This window comes from Carcharodon carcharias, chromosome 6, assembly GCF_017639515.1.
Source record: "Carcharodon carcharias isolate sCarCar2 chromosome 6, sCarCar2.pri, whole genome shotgun sequence".
Taxonomy (NCBI): domain Eukaryota; kingdom Metazoa; phylum Chordata; class Chondrichthyes; order Lamniformes; family Lamnidae; genus Carcharodon; species Carcharodon carcharias.
In genome coordinates this window covers 58,454,042-58,476,224 of record NC_054472.1, presented here as the reverse complement: position 1 = coordinate 58,476,224, position 22,183 = coordinate 58,454,042, and the positions used below count along the sequence as shown (strand labels likewise).

The 22,183-nt window shown below is 42.0% G+C and overlaps 1 protein-coding gene across 2 annotated transcripts in view; it reads right to left on the bottom strand.

The window, feature by feature from the left end:
• Nucleotides 1-22,183, bottom strand: part of samd12 (sterile alpha motif domain containing 12) — a 120,987-nt gene that overhangs the window by 3,115 nt on the left and 95,689 nt on the right. The window lies entirely within an intron of this gene.

Here is a 22,183-nt window from a genome sequence, read left to right as displayed (position 1 = left end):
TTCTAGACGGTAGTGGTCATAGGTTTGTATGGTGCTGTCTAAGAAGCCTTGGTAAGTTCCTGCAGTGTATCCTGTAGATGGTACATACTGCTGCTACTCTGTGTTGGTGGTGGAGGGAGGGAATGTTTGTGGATGGGATGCCAATCAAGCGGGCTGCTTTGTCCTGGATAGTGCCAAGCTTGAGTGTTGATGGAGCTGCACTCATCCAGGCAAGTGGAGAATATTCCATCACACTCCTGACTTGTGCCTTAAAGATCGTGGCTAGGCTTTGAGTTACTCACCGCAGGATTCCTAGCCTTGCAGAGGAAGAGAGAAGGTGGAGAAGAACAATTTAGAGGGGGAATTTAAAACAAAGTCAGGTACCCAAAATCTAGAGAAACAGAGTTAATGTTTCGAGTCTGTATGACTCCTCTTCAGAGCTGAAGAAGAGTCATATGGACTTGAAATGTTAACTCTGTTTTTTGCTCCACAGATGCTTTCAGACCTGCTGAGATTTTCCAGCATTTTCTGGTTTTATTTCAAATTTTCAGCATCTGCAGTATTTTGCTTTTACCCAAAATAGAGTTTGGAGGACTTTAAGTGCTGGAAGAAGTTACAAAGGGACAAGTCCATTAAGAGATTTAAACACAGGAAGAGAATTTTAAATTAAAGACATCAGTGCACTGTGAGCCAATGGAGCTCAGCAAGGTTGGGATGATAAGTGAGAGAGACAGAGTTTTGTACGTGGAAGATTGGAGGTCAGGTAGGAGAGCACTAAAACTCTCACTCTGTGAAATTATGGTTCAGGGAGACCGGAAGTGAGAAAGACAGGAAAATGTTGGACAGCACCAGATTCTCCACTTTTTAAGATTTAAAAAACCTCCTTGGAATAAATTTACCTTAGATTTCAACCTCCATCATTTTGAAAAGTCCCTGATATCAGAAGGTACTTTCCTGTCGTCCCTATGTTGAACACCAGTTTCCACCAATGGTTACAAGTTCCTCCTAACATCCCCAGCATCACAGATGCAAATCTGCAGCCAATTTGATTCACTCCATGTGATATCAAAAAATGGCTGAAGGCACTGTATACTACAAAGGCTATAGGCCCTAATAGCATTCCAGCAATAGTGCTGAAGACTTGTGCTCCAGAACTAGCTGTGCTCCTAGCCAAGCTGTTCCAGTACAGCTACAATGCTAGCATTAACCTGACCATGTGAAAAATTGCCCAGTTATGTCCTGTACACAAAAAGCAGGATAAATCCAATTGAGCCAATTACCACCCCATCAGCCTACTCTTAATTGTCAGTAAAGTGATGGAAGGAGTTGTCGCCAGTGCTGTCGTTCAGCACTTACGTAGGAATAACCTGCTCACCGATGCTCAGTTTGGGTTCCTCCAGGGCCACCTAGCTCCTGCCATATGAGAGGTTGAGATCTATGATGGAGGCAGAAGGCATGGCTGGGAACACCACAAGCTACAAGCTCCCCTCCAAGCCATACACCATCCTGACTTGGAACTATATCACTATTCTTTCACTGTCCCCCACTTAAAATCCTGGAACTCCCTTCCTAGCGGCACTGTGGGCACACTTATATCACATGAGCTGCAGCAATTCAAGAAGGAAGCTCACCACCATCTTCTCATGGGTAATTAGGGATGGGCAACATATTTTCATCCCATAAGCGAATAAAAAAAAGCATACATTGATAAGTATACATGGGTGCTATGGATATCTTGGGAGTTCTAGAATGTTGGAACAGTAGCTGGGACTGGGAGAATAGAGAACTCATCTACAATAGCTATGCTGAGGTTTTGGCAGGCACTATTCAGACCATGCTTTTTAATGTCATGTATAATTTTTGTCACTGCGCTTCAGGATTGAAAATGATTTACTCATGGGGTGCAAACAGAAGTGAGAGGATAAAGCATGTGGAAAGTTTAGAGAAGACCATGCTTTACAATCTAGACAGAACACGATTAAGGAGATTCCTCACTAACATACCTAAAACTCATGTAGCCATCGCCCAAGACAATTCCAACCAACATTTAATAGCAGTGAGTGTTTGTTTCTTTTCCGCATTTTCATTTTAAAGCCCTATGCCCTAGTGGTACATTACCACATTAAACCAGTGGCAGAACCAGTTCTGTCAAGTTAACTGGGGGCTAGGACTTCTAATCAGCCAGACACCCTCTGCTCTGCAACCAATTCTCCTCCCCCTACCCCTCCTCTGAATTACAGTGCTCCTTTCCCCCATGGCTTATTTTGTTGAAAGGTGATAATGAGTGCAGGTTGTTGGTGTGCTAGCCCTTCAGCTGCCCCTCGGATCATCTGGGACTAGACAATGGTCAAGGGCATCGAATGTCAGATTTCAGTGCAGAAAACCAGACAGTGTCTAGAAAATGAATCAAAATAAGAGTCAGGGTAAAAATAACCAGCAAGATAATGACTGCATGAGCTCTATTTGAAACTTTAATACATTGCTGATTAAGAGATCTACCCGATTTCTTCCTTTTCCTAAGTTAGAGACAGCAAATGAAAAGAAAATTGATGATGCAGAAAGAAAAAGACATGAAGTAGGAGAAAGTGATCTGAGCTGAAGCTGTGAAGTGTAAGTGCAATGCAAGGATGAAACAGAAGATCAAGAGAAGAGATAGTGAAAGAGGAGTCAAGTAAGGTAAATGAGTGAAAAACAGAGGTGGATTAGTAGAGAGACACTTTCAGCAAATGAAATATTACTGCTATTTTAGCTAGAGGGGCTCAAGAGACTGAAATCTTTGACAGCCAAAAAAAAAAATGGCTTGAGAATCACTGAAGTTAGATAGGTCTGCTCAACTTTGAGAAACATAGCAATTGGTTTGGGCAAATCCTGAGGAAATTTGTTCCAAACATAATTGTCAGTGGTTGCACCTATCAATATGAATCTAGAATATGACTGAGGTACATCAAGCAAATAGAAAAGAGCAAATAAACTGAAATGAAAAAAAAAGCACATTTATAAGCAGATATTGAGAAAAAAAATTACGGAAAAAAAAGACTGGAAGCGTTTGCAATAATTTACCAAGTAAGGTACCGAAGTCAAACATGTTAGGAGTCATTATATTTATATTTAATACTCCTAAGAATATGAAAATATAACACTTTGAAAAGTATCTATTAGATATATTACCATTTACAGATCATTCCGCAAAATTGAAAATATTTTATTTTGGTATGCAACAGAACTGCTCACAAGTGCAGAGTGAGCCATGGCAATCTCATCCCAAATATGACAAAAATACATTCATAAGATATCCATTTAAAAATGCTTAATGTGGAGAAATGAACATGAATGAATATTGGTTAAAGAATTTTTTTTGAACCATGTAAGATTTATAGAAAATTCAGGAAAATCTGAAGGTTTAATACAAAACTTCAGGTGAGACTTAGAAATGGTTCAAGCTTCTCACTGATTTAAAAAAAGTTAATCATTTGGAAGTTCCTGCAGCAGCTGTTATAACCACATCCTCAAATGTAGCTTTTAAAAATTATTAACCCTAAGGGCTTATGATAGAATTCCAAATTTTAATAACAAATATCATAAAAGGACTGCGTGAAACAATTTTGTAAATTAACAGAAGTGTAATTTGATTCAGTACTAATATCAGTATAATACATGCTTATTAAAAGGAAGTAAATATTTAATTACAGCCTGGAATGCTCTTAAACTAATGTAGTATTCAAAGTACTGAATAGCACTCAATATAGTGTTAACCGGTTCAATCTGTTTAACTGCTCAGCTACAAAAAAAAATGGCCGGGATTTCACAGGGCTCCAGGAATCATGCTGAGAGGTGTATGTCAGGGGGGCTGGGGTAGTTGGAGGGCCCATCACCCTCCTGCTGCCGCTGGCATTTTACAAGTGATAGGCAAGGTGGCTGCCCTTAGGACAATTGAGACCCTTAGGTGGCCAAGTAAGGGCTCTTCCTGCTGGTGCTGATAGAGGCATATAGTACAGAACGAGGCCATTCAGCCCATCATGTCTGCACTGGCCAATAAGAGAGAGAAGAAACTAGCCACTCATTTTAATCCCACTTTCCAGCACCTAGTCCATAGCCTTGCAGGTCACAGCACTTTAGACGCAGATCCAGGTACCTTTTAAATGAGCTGAGTATTACAACTTCAGCCACCAACTTTGGCAGTGAATTCCAGATGCCCACCACCCTCTGGGTGAAACAGTTTTTTCTCATGTCCCCTCTAATCCTTCTACCAATCAACTTAAATCTATGCTCTCTGGTAATTGTCCCCTCAGCTAAGGGGAAACAAGTATTTTCTGTCTACCTTATCTAGGCCCCTCAATTTTGTACACTTCAATTAGGTCATCCCTTAGCCTCTTCAGTTCTAAGGAAACAACCTTAGCCTATCTAATCTCTCCTCATAGCTACAATTTTCAAGCCCTGGCAACATTCTTGTAAATCTCCTCTGCACTCTCTCCAGAGCAATCATAGCCTTCTTGTAATGCGGTGAAGAGAACTGTGATATTTTTACACTGGTGGCAGATGGGTCTCGTTACATTGGGAGACTGCTAGCCATATCCTGGTGGATTCTTTTTGGGCGTGGGGATAGGATGTTGGAGGCCTATGGATTTATCACTGTAGCCTAGAGAGGCCTCCCCTGACCATCTCCCCAATGGCAAGGGCGGCCCTCGCAGAAAGACTATCCCTGGCCTCACAACTGACCACAACCCATCTTGCTGGGGCCTGGTTGGTTGGCAATGGTGACCCTGACCCAACTTACCAGTGCTCTGGGCCCTCCTACATGGTGGCTATTCTGGGACTGGCTGCAGTCCTGCCAGTGACTACAGCACCTGGGGTGGGTGGGGGGGGGGGGGGGGGGGGTGGTGGTGGTGGTGGAGCTCGGGGGGTGATGTGGAGTGATGGTATAATGGTATTATCGCTGGATGAGTAATCCAGAGGCCCAGGGTCATGCTCTAGGAACCCAGGTTCCAATCCATCCATGGCAGGTGGTGGAATTTGAATTTAATAAAAACTTGGAATTAAAAGTCTAATGATGACCATGAAACCATTGTTGATTGTTGTAAAAACCCATTAATATTGTTTAGGGAAGGAAACCTGCCATCCTTACCTGGTCTGGCCTATATGTGACTCCAGATCCACAGCAATGTGGCTGACTCTCAAATGCCCCCTGAAATTACCTAGCAAACCACTCAGCTGGATCAAACCACTACAAAGCCTCAAAAAAGGAATGAAACCAGACGGACCACCTGGCTTCAAACTAGGTATGGGAACAACAACAGCATTCACAGCCCTGTCGACCCTGTAAAGTCCTCCTTATTAACATCTGGGAGCTAGTGCCAAAATTGGGAGAGCTGTCTCACAGGCTAATCAAGCAAAAGCCCGACAAAGTCATCCTCATGGAATCATATCTTACAGATAATGTTTCAGAAACCACCATCACCACCCCAGCAGACGTGGCGGCACAGTGGTATACAGTCGTGAGGGAGTTGCCCTGGGAGTCCTTAACATTGACTCCGGACCCCATGAAGTCTCATGGCATCAGGTCAAACATGAGGAAACCTCCTGCTGATTACCACGTAGCACCCTCCCTCAGCTGATGAATCAGTGCTCCTCCATGTTGAACACCACTTGCCTCCAAAGGGCGCAGAATGCACTCAGGATGGGGGACTTCAATGTCTAAGAGTGGCTTAGTAGCACCACTACTGACCAAGCTGGCTGAGTCCTAAAGGAATGAGCTGCTAGGCTGGGTCTGCAGCAGGTGGTGAAGGAACCAACAAGAGGGAAAAACATACTTGACCTCACCCTCACCAACCTGCCTGCCGCAGATGCATCTGTCCATGGCAGTATCAGCGGGAGTAACCACCCCGCATTTGTTGTGGAGATGAAATCCCATCTTGACATTGAGGTTACTCTCCATTGCGTTGTGTGGCACAACCACCATGCTAAATGGGATAGGTTTTGAACAGATCTAGCAACACAAGACTGGGCGTCCATAAGATGCTGTGGGCATTCAGTAGCAGCAGAAAGGATCTGCGCCACTTACTTAGCAGTAACCTGCTCACTGATGCCCAGTTTGAGTTCTACCAGGGTCACTAGGCTCCTCAGCCTTCGTACAAACATGGACAAAAGAGCTGAATTCCCGAGATGGGGTGAGAGATACTGCCCTTGACATCACGACTGCATTTGACTGAGTGTGGCATCAAGGAGCTCCAACAAAACGGGAGCCAATGGGAATCAAGGGGAAAACTCTCCACTGGTTGGAGTCATACCTAGCGCAAAGGAAGATGATTGTGTTGTTGAAGGTCAGTTGCCTCAGCTCCAGGACGTCACCGCAGGAGTTCCTCAGTATAATGTCATAGGCCCAACCATCTTCAGCTGCTTCATCAATGACCTTCCTTCCATCATAAGGTCAGAAGTGGGGATGTTCGCTGATGATTGCACAATGTTCAGCACCATTTGCAATTCCTCAAGTCCTAAAGCAGTCCGTGTCCAAATGCAGTAAGACCTGGACGATATCCAGGCTTGGGCTGACAATTGGCAAGTAACATTCGCGCTACACAAGTGCCAGGCAATGACCATCTCCAACAAGAGAGAATCCAACCATCGTCCCTTGACTTTCAATGGCATTACCATCACTGAATCCCCCACTATCAACATACTGGGGGTTACCATTGACCAGAAACTGAACTGGACTAGCCATATAAATGCTGTGGCTACAAGAGCAAGTCAGAGACTAGGAATCGTGCCACGAGTAACTCACCTCCTGACTCCCCAAAGCCTGTCCATCATCTACAAGGCACAAGTCAGGAGTGTGATGGAATACACCCCAATTGCTTGGATGAGTGCAGCTCCCACAATACTTAAGAAGCTTGACATCATCCAGGACAAAGCAGCCCACTTGATTAGCACCACATCCACAAACATTCACTCCCTCCACCACCGATGGATAGTAGCAGCAGTTTGTACCATCTACAAGATGCACTGCAGGAATTCACCAAGGCTCCTTAGACAACATCTTCCAAACTCAGGACCACTTCCATCTAGAAGGACAAGGGCAGCAGACAGATGGGAATACCACCCCTTGGAAGTTCCTCTCCAAGCCACTCACCATCCTGACTTGGAAATATATCCTTCACTGTCATTGAGTCAAAATCCTGAAACTCCCTTCCTAATAGCACTGTGGGTGTACCTACAGCACATGGATGGCAGCAGTTCAAGAAAGCAGCTCAACACCATCTTTTCAAGGGCAACTAGGGATGGGCAATAAATGCTGGCGCAGCCAGAAAAGCCCAAGTCCTGTGAATGAATGTATAAAAAAAGCTGAGACTGAAGAGTTGCCAGCCATAAATTGTTTGGCAGCTCATGAGGGTGGAGCATCCTATCTTAAGGAGGGGGGGGGGGGGTTTGAAGCCACAACTGCAGACAATTAACTGCTTGATTGATCAATGGAAAATTCAGCCAGGGCTTCCATGACCATCAAAGGCAGGAGTGCATCTGACTTTCCGGCTGGTGGACAGGGCCACTGCTGCTGTGCAAAATCCCGCTCAATGTTTTGGAACTATTTCATAAAAAATAAACACTGGAAAATAAAGTGCAAATTTAAGAGCCATGTATAAATGCCTTGTACTTGATTAATATTATAGTGAGTGGCAACTATGCTTAAAAACTAAGGAAAAATGCTGAGAATGTTGGAAAAGCAATATCTCCAGTAGTAGAGCAAGTGAACGTTGAAGGTGGTGGTTGGGCTGCCTATTAAAACAGGCTGCTGTGTCACGGATAATGTCAAGCTTCTTGAGGGAACTCATCCAGGCAAGTGGGGAGTATTCCATCACACTTATGACTTGTGCCTTGTAGATGGTGGACGTGCTTTTGGGGAAGTTAGGTGGTGAGTTATTCACTGCAGTATTCCCAGCCTCTGCCTGTTCTTGTAGCCAGAGTATTTATATGTCTGGTCCAGTTAAGTTTCTGGTAAATGGCAACCCCTAGGTTGATTATTGATGATTATCTGAAGGGAAACAATTTGCAGGGGTATGGGGAAAAGGCAGGGGTGTGGAACTAGGTGGGTTGCAGTAAGTTGGCACAGATAACATGGGCTGAATAGCCTCCCTCTTTGCTGCAAACATTGAGGTTTGGTCAGTGCTATTGTCGGAGTTTTCTGTACACAAATTGACAGCTGTATTATTTACGTTATAACAACGACTACACTTCTACTTCATTTGCTGTTAAACGCTTTGCGATGTCCTGCGGTCAAGTCCTTCTTCCTCTGTATGGAAAGAAATGACCTAGGAAACTGGCAGTTTAACCACGCCACTAAATATGTAACAAATCTCTGACCATGTACTCTCAGAAAGTGAGGAATTTGCTCTTGTGCATGGTTTCAATTTTGGTGTGCCGTTAATTGCGTTGCCAAACTGCATCCACTTATGAGGTTATGGTGCGAATGTATTTCACAAATACAAATTTTGAAAATACACATCTGTAAACCTGACAAAGGGACAGGAATATTCATCTTTAACGAGCGTGACTATATCAACAAAATGCACGTATTGGCAGGTCCAAATTCGTATCCATTGTCCCTGCTGCTCGAAATGGCCTGGCAGCCTTGCTTGAAAGTAAGCTGTAAGAGCTACTGCGTGATATACATGTTAGGGTTCCTCCTTACAGCTCGCTGCGTCTGTGTATGTATGGGCTGCCCAAGCCACACAAAACGATGTCCCTTTACGCCCTTTCTTATCTATGACCAGTTCTGCACAGTATGAATTGGCCAAATGTTTGGGCAAATTGTTACAACCAGTTTTGAACAAGTTTTCCACATACATGGCGAAGGATTCCTTCACATTTGCGAAAACCATACAGGATTTGCATATTGATAGCAATGCTGTATCCATGTGCTCAGTTGACATTGCTAGCCTATTCACCAATGTTCCACTGAAGGAAGCTATAGATATTTGTGCTGCAGCGATAGATCATGGAAATGTAGACCTGGCACCATTGTGTGAATCAGTGTTCATTAAACTTGAGCTCAGCAACTCATGCAGTTGAGTTCATTTTTAATGACACCATGCATGCCCAAACAGATGGCGTTGCCATGGGATCCCCTTTAGGCCCAGCTCTTGCAAACATTTTTGTTGGGTTCCATGAGAAACGTATCTTCAGTGGAATGACACTTAACCTCCTACCGTCTGCATATTTTGAACATGTGGATGATAAGTTTGCTAAATTTAAATCCCTAGCAGCATGTAAAAATTTCCTTGTATGTCTTAATGAGGTCCATCCTGCACTCAAATTCACCTTTGAAATGGAGCAGTCCAATGAGCTCCCTTTTCTTGACATACTAGTTGAGAAATCTGCCGGGGTGTTCTCTACCATGGTCTACCAAAAGCCTACCTTCACTGGTCAATAGACACGTTGGGATTCTTACAGTTTCACACACTAAGATTGGCCTTATTGGCAGCCTTGTAAATAGGGCCCGAGCCATTTGCTCACCATGCAAGCTTGATGCTGAAATAGGGTGCACCAAATACATCTGTGGGATAATGGCTATCCTGATCAGATCATTTTGTGTTGTATATTGCGCAAACTTATCTAAGGCCATCACTTTCAGCCCCGTAAAATGCCCAGTCTGCCTCACCTTGCTCTTCCAGGGTAATCTATATCAAAAATTTGAGCAACAGGTGAATCTAGCTGCCTCATGCTGCTACTATGCAGTAGCAACACAAGTGGTATTCAGCATTAACAGGAGTCTGCTGTCAAGCCAAAAAGGCATTCTGCCTATGACACAGATGAGTAATGTGGTGTATGAATTTCAGTGCCAATGTGATGCTAGGCCATATGTCCCAAAGACTGGCGGATTGTATCAAACAGCATGTCCCTTCTGCTGTGCACAACAGGCAAGGTAAAGGTCATACCAAACCAGTCTGTGCTTGCAAAACTCAAAAGAGTGTTCAACATTAGATGTGATTCCATGGTTGCACAACATTTGCTACATAATCTTTGGTGTGCTAAAAATTATGCTGACAGCCAATATAAGCTTGTCAGTTGGGCTCACCGTGTGGTGCATTTGCGTGTACTGGAAGTTACATACATTAACACACCGGGCCCCGTTCTTTGCGGACGGAAAGAACATGAAAACATCTTGCGCCTGTTTCAGCTAAACAAAATTAGTGATAGCCATTAGCTGCTTCATGCCTCAGGTCAATGCCTTGACCAATCAGGGTAAAGCTGCCTGGTTTAAAATTTCAAACAATGCTTGGCAGTTAACTGTCAGTCACCATTGACTGCCGCTTTGTCCATTCTGAGTCCACGTGCCAACCAATCAGCACTCTCTTCTCATACAGTATAAAGTTGTTGCTTCCCGACATTGGTATTCTTGCAATTGGCCTGATGAATGCAAGACGAATAGCTTCGACAAAATGTCTTTTTTAAGCAGTGCTCAAGTTCTATACTACCAAACGACTATTTGAAACATGAACCTTTAAGTTCCGATGAATTGTTCGTGAAGAGTATCTACCAGCTTTGAGGAGGAAGAGAAAGGCATTTGGAGCATTGTCTTGGAAGTTGACATTAGTGAACAATGATCTCGTATTATCTGCCATGATGAACAAATTGGAAAATGTACCATCAATTAAATTAATTGCAGTTCCAAGTGTTGGTAATGAATTGTGATTCACTAAGTACTAAGAACAGCAATGAAGGACAAAAAAAATGAAGGAGGGAAAAATTAGAGTACGAGAGAAAATTAGCTAGTAATATAAAGATAGATATTAAGTTTCTATAGATACTTAAATAAGAGAAGTTAACAAAGTGAGTGTTGGTTCTATAGAAAAAGTGCATCTTGGGAATTGATAATGGAAAATAGGGAGATGGAGGTTGAATTAAACAGTATTTTGCATCGGTCTTCACTATAGAGGACACAAATAACATCCCAGAAGTAGCTATAAATCAGGAAATGGAAGGGAGGGAGGAACTCAAAAAAATTGCAATTGCCAGGGAAATGACATTGAGCAAATTACTGGGGCTGCGGGCTGACAAATCTCCAGGTCTGCTTGGACTTCATCCCCAAGGTCTTGAAAGAAATGGCTAGTGAGATAGTTGATGAACTGGTTTTAATTTTCCAGAATTCCCTAGATTCAGGGAAGGTTCCATTACGTTGGAAACTAGCAAATGTAACTCCTTTATCCAAAAAGGGAAAGAGACAGAAAGCAGGAAAATAGAGGCCAGTTAGCTTAACATCTGTCATAGGGAAAATGCTGGAAGCTATTATTAAAGATGTTATGGCAGGGCACTTAAAAAAATTCAAGGCAAATCAGGCAGAGTCAACATGGTTTTGTGAAAGGGAAATCATGTTTAACCAATTTATTGGAGTTCTTTGAAGGAGTCACATTTGCTATGGATATAGGGGAACCAGTGAATATACTGTACTTAGATTACCAAAAGGCATTTGATAATGTTTCACATCAAAGGTTATTGCAGAAAATAAAAGCTCAAGGTGTTGGGGGTAACATATTGGCATGGATAGAAGATTGGCTAGCTAACAGGAAGCAGAGTTGGCATAAATGGGTCTTTTTCTGGTTGGCAGGAGGTGACGAGTGGTGTGCCACAGGGATCACTGCTGGGGCCTCACCTTTTTACAATTTACATAAATGACTTGGATGAAGGGGCCAAAGGTATGGTTGCTAAATTTGCTGATGACACAAAGATAGGTAGGAAAGTAAATTGTGAATTGGTCATAAGGAGGGTATAAAGGGACATAGATAAGAAAAGTGATTGGGCAAAGATCTGGCAATTGAAGTATAATGTAGGCAAATGTAAAATTGTTCATTTTGGCAGGAAGAATACAAATGAAGCACGTTATCTACATGGTGAGAGACTGTAGATCCCTCTGAATCTTCAGAGCTCTAAGTGTCCTAGTGCATGAATCACAAAAGGCTGGTATGCAGGTGCAGCATGTAATTAGGAAAGCTAATAGAATGTTATTGTTTATTGTGAGGGTAATTGAATGTATAAGTAGGGGGGTTAAGCTTCAGTTATACAGGGCATTGGTGAGACCAAATCTGGAGTACTGTGTACAGTACTGGTCTCCTTATTTAAGGAAAGATGTAAATGCATTGGAAACAGTTCAGAGAAGGTTTACTAGACCAATATCAGGAATGCGCTGTTTGTCTTATGAAGAAAGGTTGGACAGGTTAGTTTTGTATCCACTGGAGTTTAGAAGAGTAAGAGGTGACTTGATCGAAACCTTTAATGATCCTGAGGGGTCTTGACAGGGTGGATGTGGAGAGGATGATTCCTTTTGTGGGAGAATTAGGGGTCACTCATTTAAGACAAGGATACGGTGAAATTCTGAGTGTCATGAGTCTTACTCTGCTTCCACCGCCATTTGAGGAACAGAGTCTTTGAATATTTTTCAGGCAGAGCTAGATAGGTTCTTGATTAACAAGCAGATGAAAGGTTATTGGGGTAGGCAGGAATGTGGGGGTGAGGTTACAATCAGATCAGCCATGATCTTATTGAGTGGTGAAGCAGGTTCAAGGGGGCAAGAGGCCTACTCCTGCTCCTGATTCGTATGTTCATATATTCTTTAGGCATGGCTACAATCCACCGTACTGGAACTTGCTGGCTGAAATGGGTTGGAAGGCATACTCACTAAGATTCTGGTGTTCAACAGGCATTCATAATTTCACTGGGATAGAGAGACTTGTATTTACTTACTTATATTCCTGCTCCAATACTATTAATTCTGGGGTCCCCCAAGGACCTATTCTCAGTTCCCTTCTATTTCTCATCTACATCATCAAAAGAGTCAGGCTCCAAATGTGCGCTGATGACACCTGGTTCTACCTCACCACAACCTCCCAATGCTTCTGATGTAGTCAGGCTGCTTGTCCAACATTTAGTACTGGATAAGCAAAATTTTTATTTCAATTAAATATCAAAGTCCAAAACCATTACCTTCCATCCCACCACAATCTCTGTTCCCTCACCACCAATTCCATTCTCCTCCCTATTATCTTTGACTGAACTAGAAGCTTCATAACTTTGCTGTCCTATTTGATCTTGAGCTGATCTTCCAACCCCATATGATCTTTAAAACTAAGACCACCTTCTTCCATAATGTTACCCATTTCCACCCTGGTCTCAGCCAATCTGGTACTGAAACGTTCATCTATGCTTTTGTTATCTCCAGACTTGACTATTCCAATGCTTTCCTGGCCAGCTTTCCATCTTCCATTGACCAATAACTCGAGCTCATCAAAAACTCTGTTGCCCACACCCTAATTTGCACCAAATTCTATTTACCCAGCACCCATGCTCACTAACCTACACTGGCTGCTGTTCCCTGGATGGAATGCCTAGATTTTAGAATCCTCATGAGTGTTTAAATCCCCTCATGGCCTTGCCACCAACCCCCCTCCCCCTCCCCCTTTTCCTGTAACCTCCAGCAGCACTACAATATTGCAAGAACTCTATTCCTCCAATTCTAGCCTCTTCGGCATTCAGCTTTCAGGTCCTACACTCTGAAATTGCCTCCCTGAATCTTGCCACCTCGCTCCCGCTTTAAAGGCACTCCTTAAAACCAACCCAATATGTTCCTATGTCTCCTTCTTTGGTTTGGTGTCAGATTATGTTCCATGAAGCGCTTTGGAACACTATTATATTAGAGGCTCTATATAAATGGTAATGATGAAAATCAGTACTGTAGAATTAAATTTCTTGGAAGGATGCTTAAGTTATTAATTTCTCTATATTTGAATTGTACACTGAAGGATAACAAACATTATCCGAGTATCAAAAAAGTGATAAATGTATTTCAATTTAAAGGCCAAAAAGCATTGTTTCTGTAGGGGAGAAAAATGCTTGAAAACATTACATAGGATCTGCCAGTGTTCAAATAGTACAGCCAGTGTTCAAATAGATGTCTTGACAAGCAATCAGCATGGATTTAGAAGTAGGTCACATTGAACAGATTCACTGTAAATTTTTCAGGGGGGACTGAATTTGTGCTATCAAGTGAAAATAATTTACTTGGGTGTTCAGAAGGGATTTGTTAAAATTGCACCAGAGAAACTTTTGAATATGGGTAAGACATGGGGTTAGGGTGCTGGTTTCGATCTAGTGCTGCAAATCAGCTTTAAATTGTTAAGAAATAAGAGAATAATCCCATTCTTACATGTACAAATAACATTCAAATTCTGCGGTTCACTGAATTCAGATACAGCTGCCAATTTGAGTGGGTACATGGAATAAAGAAAATTGCATTTAAATGAAATTTAAAAAGGGATGGAATCAATTACAGGGAAGTGCCACAAAAATCTGGAGGTCTTTAGAAAGACTGAGATGCCTTTACTGCCCATTAGCATTCCTCGGTAAGACTTAAGGGTTAAGATTTAAGGATCAAGAGGTTAAGGCATTAAAAGTCTCTATCCCCTCTTCCCTGTTGTAATACCCTATGAACTAGTACACATCTTCAGCTCACAAGACAGAAATGGGACCAATGAGATTAATGGGAAATTAGCTAACTGGATTGACAACAGGTTTGGTAATAGGAAACAAAAGGGAATAATAAAATGGAACAAGCTGCCTGTGCAGTGACTAAACAAATTACACTTGCATCTGTTTAAGTCCCCTGCTGTTCAGACGATCCAGAATTGATTTGGGAAGCAGGCATTTTCTCAAATCTAGCATTGCCTGGCAACCAATTTAAAGGTCAACAAACAGCATTAAAAAAAAGTTCAGAGCTCAGTAATGCAGACAGGCTGAGCAATGGCAGATGAATTTTGATGGTAGATGTAAATGTAACATATTGCATATCAGAAGTAAACATGTACTTTTCTTTTACTCATCCTTGGGATGTGAAAAGCTGACAACGCCACTGTTTATTGCCCATCCCTAATTCCCCTCAAGAGCATGCTGATGAGCTGCCACCCTGAACCGCTGCAGTTCATATGGTGTAGGTACTCCCATAATGCTGTTAGAGAGGGAGTTCCAGGATTTTGATCCAGTGACAATGAAGGAACGGCAATATAGTTCCATGTAAGAATGGTGTCTGGGGCTTGCAGAGGAACTAGCAAGTGATGTGCCCCCTTATGTCTATTGCTTTTGTCCTTCTAGATGGTAGTGGTTACAGGTTTGGAAGGTGTTGAATTAGGCTTGGCAAGTTGTTGCAGTGCATTTTATAGATGGCACACACTGCTGTCACTGTGCCAATCAAGAGGGTTGCTTTGACTTGGATGGTATTGAGTTTGAGGGTTGTTTGAACTGTGTTCATCCAGAAAAGTGGAGTGTATTCCATCATACTCTTGAATCGTGCCTTGTAAATGGTGGGCAGGCTTTGTGGAGTCAGGTGGCGAGTTACTTGCTGCAGAATTCCCAAAGTCAGACCGGCTTCTGTAGCCCCTATGTATATGGCTGGCCCAGTTATGTTTCTGGTCAACGTTACCCAGAGTGTAGATGGTGGGGGTTTCAGTAATGGTAATGTCATTAAATTTCAATGGGAGATGGTTAGATTCTCTCTTACTGGAGATGATTATTGCCTGGCACGTGTATGGCGCCAGAAAATTGGCCATGTCTTTCTGCTTCGGTATCTTAAGAGTCATGAATGGCACAGAACAAGATGAAAAGGTCAGTGAATATCCCCACTCTTGTACTTTTGATGAAGGGGAGGTGAAGCAACTGAAGACGGTTGGTACTAGGACACTCGTCCTGAGGAACTGCTGCAGTGTTGATCAAAGGAATCCATTTTAAACATGAATAAACTATGGACAATGCCAAAACCCTACAGGAATACATCAATGAGTACAATTCTAATAGGAAGACACCAGCTTTTTCTTATAGTCTCCACTTTAATAGGAAAGCATCACAAACACTTTTTTCTTTATTGCTGGTTTTTCCAGTTAGTCATGAAAAGGTGAAATTACCAGGTGTTGGAACTAATATAAATAATAAAATTCATTATTGTGCAGCGATTTGGTGTGCAAGCATTAACAGAACCAGAATACATATTAGCCATACCTGCAAAGCTCTTCCTAGGACCAAGATATTTTAACATATCAAATCAAAGCTGCGTTAATGTCAGTGTTGTTCGTTTTAAAAACTTATTAGTAATAACTAAAGCCAAGGACACAAGTAATACTTCCTTTCAGCTCACACCAAAATAACACCTGCTATAAAAGCAGCATTAATGCAGTGAAGAGAGCTGACAAGGGTTGATCACAGGGAACAACAGGAAAGAATTGCTTAGCTGTTTCCATCCACACAGCAACATGAATACATTAGCAAGTCTGGCTTTGTTCAATATGAAGTAGAAAGAGAGGAGCACCACACAATGATCCCAGTCCTCCCAGGCTGCGAGTTATACAGAATCAGGGACACCTTTCCTGAAATGTGCCTCCAGCAGCCAGTTATTTAAATTTCCCTCCAAAGTGGCAAACAAGGATTCTCACTCGAAGAAACAAAGGGGAGAGGAGAAAAGTTCTTGAACTGAAGGCTAATAAACTGGGATGCTTCACTTGTGGTGGTAGAGGCAGAGACCTAAGCTTCATTTCAGAGGGAATGGGACATACATTTGAAAAAAAAAAAGAGGAAAATAGCTTTTGGTTGGGGAGGGAGTTAGGTTACAGGAGAGAGTGCTAGTACTGGGGGCCAAATGATTTAATTAAAACTTGCTTTTATCACGTTTAAACTCAGGAGTAGTTTAGAAATGTTGATCCTGAAAAGAGTTTAGGATCTTATGCTCTGCAAAAATATCCCAAACACTCAGTCCACTGCCCAATATGGAATTTCCTGCCTTGGTTCACGTTGATCTGCACTGCCCGGATGACATGTGAAGTCTATGTACTGGTCAGCTCTGACTGAGGTTCCCAGTTCAGCGTTGTCACTTTCAACTACAAGCAGAATTCAAACCTGTATCCACAAAGGTAGGGAAGAGAAATTGGGCCTGTCGTAAGTATTAACTGAGGATTCTAAACACACTTTGTAAAATGCAGGGTGATTTGGGCTACGCTTTCAGGATAAAGATCAGCAGGTTTATAGAATGATTACCAGTTATACCTATTACTAGAAGTTACGTATAAATTGAGAGTTACTATATTATTGTTGGCTATTATGGAAATCTGAGTTTTACCAGTGTTATGATCAGCATAAGTTCATTGAGGTACCATCAGTTAGTTGTGGAATCAAAGTTCCTCCTATCTCTGATTTCACTCTGCAAATAACTCCTCTACCTGTGGATTACCCTCTTTTCCCTCTCCCTCTGCACGTTCCCACCCCCTCAGGTTTCTTGCTTTGCCTGTTCTTGGGTGTCCTCCTGGAATTTGTTACACAGCAGCTGCTGGCATGAAACCGCAAGCAAAAGCTAGTTAACTGCAGGGGACAACCTTTATAAAAAGGCACAAGCGATAGCATTTATAGAAGTCATGTGATTGGGCATCATGTGGCCAGAATGTCACATGAGCAAACATCCAGAAAAGCCTCCAACCAGGGTTGATATCTCTAGTAGCAGAGGCCACCTAAGGAAATTCAACAACTAGAAGGATCCCCAAATGCCCCAAATTATTACCAGAGCTAAAAGATTGTTTCATTAATGAGCCATTAGTATATTGAGCTGTAACCTGGAACTAAATATACACATGACGATCAGTATCAGGATGGTGAAAATAACAATGTCATTACATTGTTTGCCACAGGATCCTGGCAGGAATAATGCATCACTATTACTCTGGTCACAATCCTAGTTTCACAGGTCAGTGAATATAATAAAATCAATAAAGAATGAAATAGCAATGACATAGGCCAACAGATTTTAATTTTGAAAAATGGTCATTTCTAGGGAACTTTGTAACCATTAAAGCACCTGTGCAACAAACTATTATTCAAACTGGTAACACAGCCAAAATTGTAGATGCATTTTGCACTGTTTGGTGACCAGTGGTATACTGCAGGAATTGGTGTTATGATTGCTATCCATTACTCTTTATCAATGATCTGGACTGTAGGCATTGGAGGCCCAACCTGCAAATTTGCAGATGGTACTATGATCTGAGAGAGCATTAGGTCATTGCTCAATTAGACATTGCTCATCTGCTTCAAGTGTGTTCGGGGTTATTACTTATTAAATATTGTTTGACTTAGATAAATGTGGTGTTATGCACATGGGCAGAGTGTACACTCAACTTTCATACACCCTTCAAAAAAAATATTAAAAAGGGGAGAATGCAAGATTTAGGCATTCTTGCCCAGTGGTTCTCAAAGTGGGGTATGTGTAACCCTGGGGGCATGGCAGATTTTTCTATGGGGTAGTAAAGAGAAATTGTGTAATGGCAGATTTTGTTTTAATAATTTCAGGGTTGAGAACTTTTTTTTCTGACCTCTCTGCAGTCCATGAGTTCCCAAACTGTGGGCCACTCATAGCAGCGAGCTCAAGCAAGGGGCAGTGCTGAACAGTAAAAGTTCAAGTGTCTCTCACGATAGTGGGAAAAAGATGCAGTTGTGATTGGAGGAGCAGCAAATGTAACATAGGGGGATCCTGTGATTGGAAATCACATTTGGAGTCATGAGCTCCCTTTAGCAGTGAGTGCCAAACCGGCCCGGGATGTTTTTGCAACGACTTGGTGCATTGCATAAGGAGGTAAGAAGTTGGGGCACGGGGTGGGGGTTGGGGGGAGAAAAAAGGAGAAATCGGGTAAGTGGGCGGGAGCTGATGAGCCTGAGCACTGGTGCAGCGGTGGTGTGAAAGCAGCAGCTGGTGGCCGAAACAATGTCTGAGTGGGAGAGGTGGCTGCTTGACCCACTGTGCAGCGGACTAATGGGTGGACAGCGCCTGCCTGACTGAGATCATCACTATGGTGCAGCCACCTCACAAACAGAGTACTTCTGATCCGGCTGAGATTTAGAGGATGAAAACAGAAAACAAACAATGAGGCTGGGTCAATGAATTTATTTAAGGCTGAGTTAGATAAGATTTTTGATAGACAAGAGAGTCCAGGCTTATGGGGGTGGTGGGGGAGGGTGCAATCAGACAAGAAAGTGAAGTTCAGATCACAATCAGATCAGCCATGATCATCAAATGGCAGAGCAGGCATGAAGAGCCAAATGGCCTATTCCCGCTCCTAAGTGCTATGTTCCAATGAAAGAAAGAGATTCTACTCAGTTGAATTTGCTCCAATTTAGTGAGTCCTCAATGTCACAATTTAAAGTTGAGCAAGGCCAGATCAGTTATGTAAATAGTGGGGGCAAGGGATCAAACGTGGGAAGTTGTGATAACTTAAAGATTAGAGACAAGGCAAGAAAGAAAAGTATTAATATGGGAAATGATAAACAGACTTTGACAGGAAGGGACAGAGTACAAATCTAAGAGTAAATCATCACATAAGGCCAGAGGTAACAAAAATAATAAAAAGGGACAAAACTAAAGGCTCTGTATCTGAATGCACGTAGCATTCAAAACAAAACAGATGACCTGTTAGTGCAAATAGAAATAAATAAGTACGATCAAATAGCCATTACAGAGACGTGGCTGCAGGATGACAGATTGGGACTTGAATACTGAAGGGTGACTGACCACTTAGGAAGGATAGGAAGCCGGAAAAAAGGTAGAGGGGTGGCTCTGTTCATTGATGATGGTATTAAACACAATAGCGAGGGATGACCCAAGTTCAGGAAACAAGGGTGTAGAAGCAGCTTGGGTAGGGATGAGAAATAATAAAGGCAAAAAGTTGCTTGTGGGAGTGGTGTATAAGCCCCCTAACAGTGACCACATGGAAGGAAGGGGTATAAATAAAGAAATAATGGGAGCTTATCAGAAAGATATGGCAATAATCATGGGGGATTTTAATCTACGTATAGAATGGAAAAATCAAATGGGCAAAAGGTAGCCTTGAGGAGGAATTCATAGAATGTTTTTGGGATAGTTTCTTAGAACAGCACATTCTGGCACCAGACAGAGAGCAGGCTATATTAGACCTGGTATTGTTCAATGTGACAGGGTTAATTGATGACCTCACTGAAGGTGCCCCTAGATAGCAGCACCGATAAAGTGATTAAATTTTACATTCAATTTGTGGGAGAGAACAGTGGGTCTAAAACTAGTATTTTAAACTTAAGGGCAACTATGAACCCATGAAAGCAGAGCTAGGTAAAGTGAACTGGCAAATTAGGTAAAGGGATAGGTCCATGGCGATACAGTGGCAGATTTTTAAAAGGGATATTCCAGAATACACACATTCCAATAAGAAAAATTCCAAGGGGAGGACCCACCATCTGTGGATAACTAAAAAAATTAAACATAGTATCCAACTTAAAGAAAAAGCAAATTATTGTACAAAAGGTAGGTGGCAGGTCAGAAGATTGGACAGAATATAAAACACAGCAAAGAATGACCAAACGATTAATGGAGGGGGGCGAATTAGAGTACAGGAGAGATCTAACTAGAAATATAAAGAAATAAGAAAAGAGTTAAAGTGAGCATTGCTCCTATAGAAAGTAAGTCTGGGAAATTAATAATGGAAAGTAAGGAGATGGTAAATGAATTGAACAGGTATTTTGCATTGATCTTCACTCTAGAGGATAAAAGTAACGTCCCAGAAATAGCTGTAAAAATCAGGAAATGGGAGGGAAGAAAATTACAATCACCAGGGGGTGGTACTGAGCAAATTGTTGGAGCTGTGGGCTGACAAATCCCAGGTCCTGATGGATTTCATTCTAGCATCTTAAAAGAAGTAGCTAGGGAGATAGTTGATACATAGGTTTTAATTTTCCAAAATTCCCTAGATTTGGGGAAGGTTCCATTAGGTTGGAAAATAGAGAATGTAATGCCTCTATCCAAAAGAGGAGGGAGACAAGGCAGTAAACTACAGACTAGTAGCTTAACATCTGTCATAGGGGAAAATGTTAGAAGCTATTAATAAAGATGTTATAGGAGGGCACTCAGATAAATTCAAGATAATCAGGCAGAGTCAACATGGTTTTGTAAAAGGGAGATCACAATTTAACGGAGTTGTTTGAAGTAAGTGCTGAGGATAAAGGGGAACCAGTGATATACTGTACTTAGATTTCCAGAAGGCCTTTGATAAAGTGCTACATCAAAGGTTACTGCAGAAAATAAAAGCCATGGTATAGGCGGCAACATATTGGCATGGACAGAAGATTGGTTAGCTAACAGGAAACAGTAGGCATAAATGGGTCATTTTCTGGTTGGCAAGATGTGAAGAGTGGTGTGCCACAGTGATCAGTGCTGGGGCCTCAACTTTTTACAATTTTTATAAATGACTTGGATGAAGGGGCCAAAAGTTTGGTTGCTAAATTTGCTGATGACACAAAGATAGGTAGGAAAGTAAGTTTTGAAGAGGACAGAAGGAGGCTACAAAGGGATACAGATAGGATAAACGAGCGGGCAAAGATCTGGCAAATGAAGTATAATGAGAAAAGATAAAATTGTCCATTTTGGCAGGAAGAATAAAGCATATTGTCTAAATGGTGAGAGATTGCAGAACTCAGATGCAGATAGATCAGGGGTGTCTTAATGCACAAATTGCAAAAGGTTAGCATGCAAGTATAAAAAGTAACTATGAAAGCTAATAGAATATCATTTAATGCAAGGGGAATTGAATACAAAAGTAGGGAGGTTATGCTTCAGTTATACAGGGCATTGGTGAGACCACATCTAGAGTACTGTGTATAGTATCAGTCTCCTTATTTAAAGTAGGATGGAACTCCATTGAAAGCAGTTCAGAGAAGGTTTACCAGACTAATGCCTGGAATGGGTAAGTTGTCTAATTAGGAAAAGCAATACAGGTAAGGCTTGTATCCACTGGAGTTTAGGAGAGTAAGAGGTAACTTAATTGAAACACAAGATCCTGAGGGGTGATGACAGGATGGATGTGGATAGAATATTTCCCCTTGTGGGAGAATCTAGAACTAAGGGTCATTGTTTAAAAATAAGGGGTCACCCATTTAATACAGATGAGGAGAATTTTTTTCTGAGGGTCATGAGTCTTTGAAAGTCTTCCTCAAAAGACTGTGGAAACAGTTCTTGAATATTTAAGGCAGAAGTTTTTAGATTCTTGATAAGCAAAGGGATTAAAAGGTTATCAGGACTAGGCTGGAATGTGGAGTGGAGGTTACATTATTGAATGGCAGAGCAGGCGAGGAGCCAAGTGGCTCCCAATTCATATGTTTGTATCTAGGTTAGATG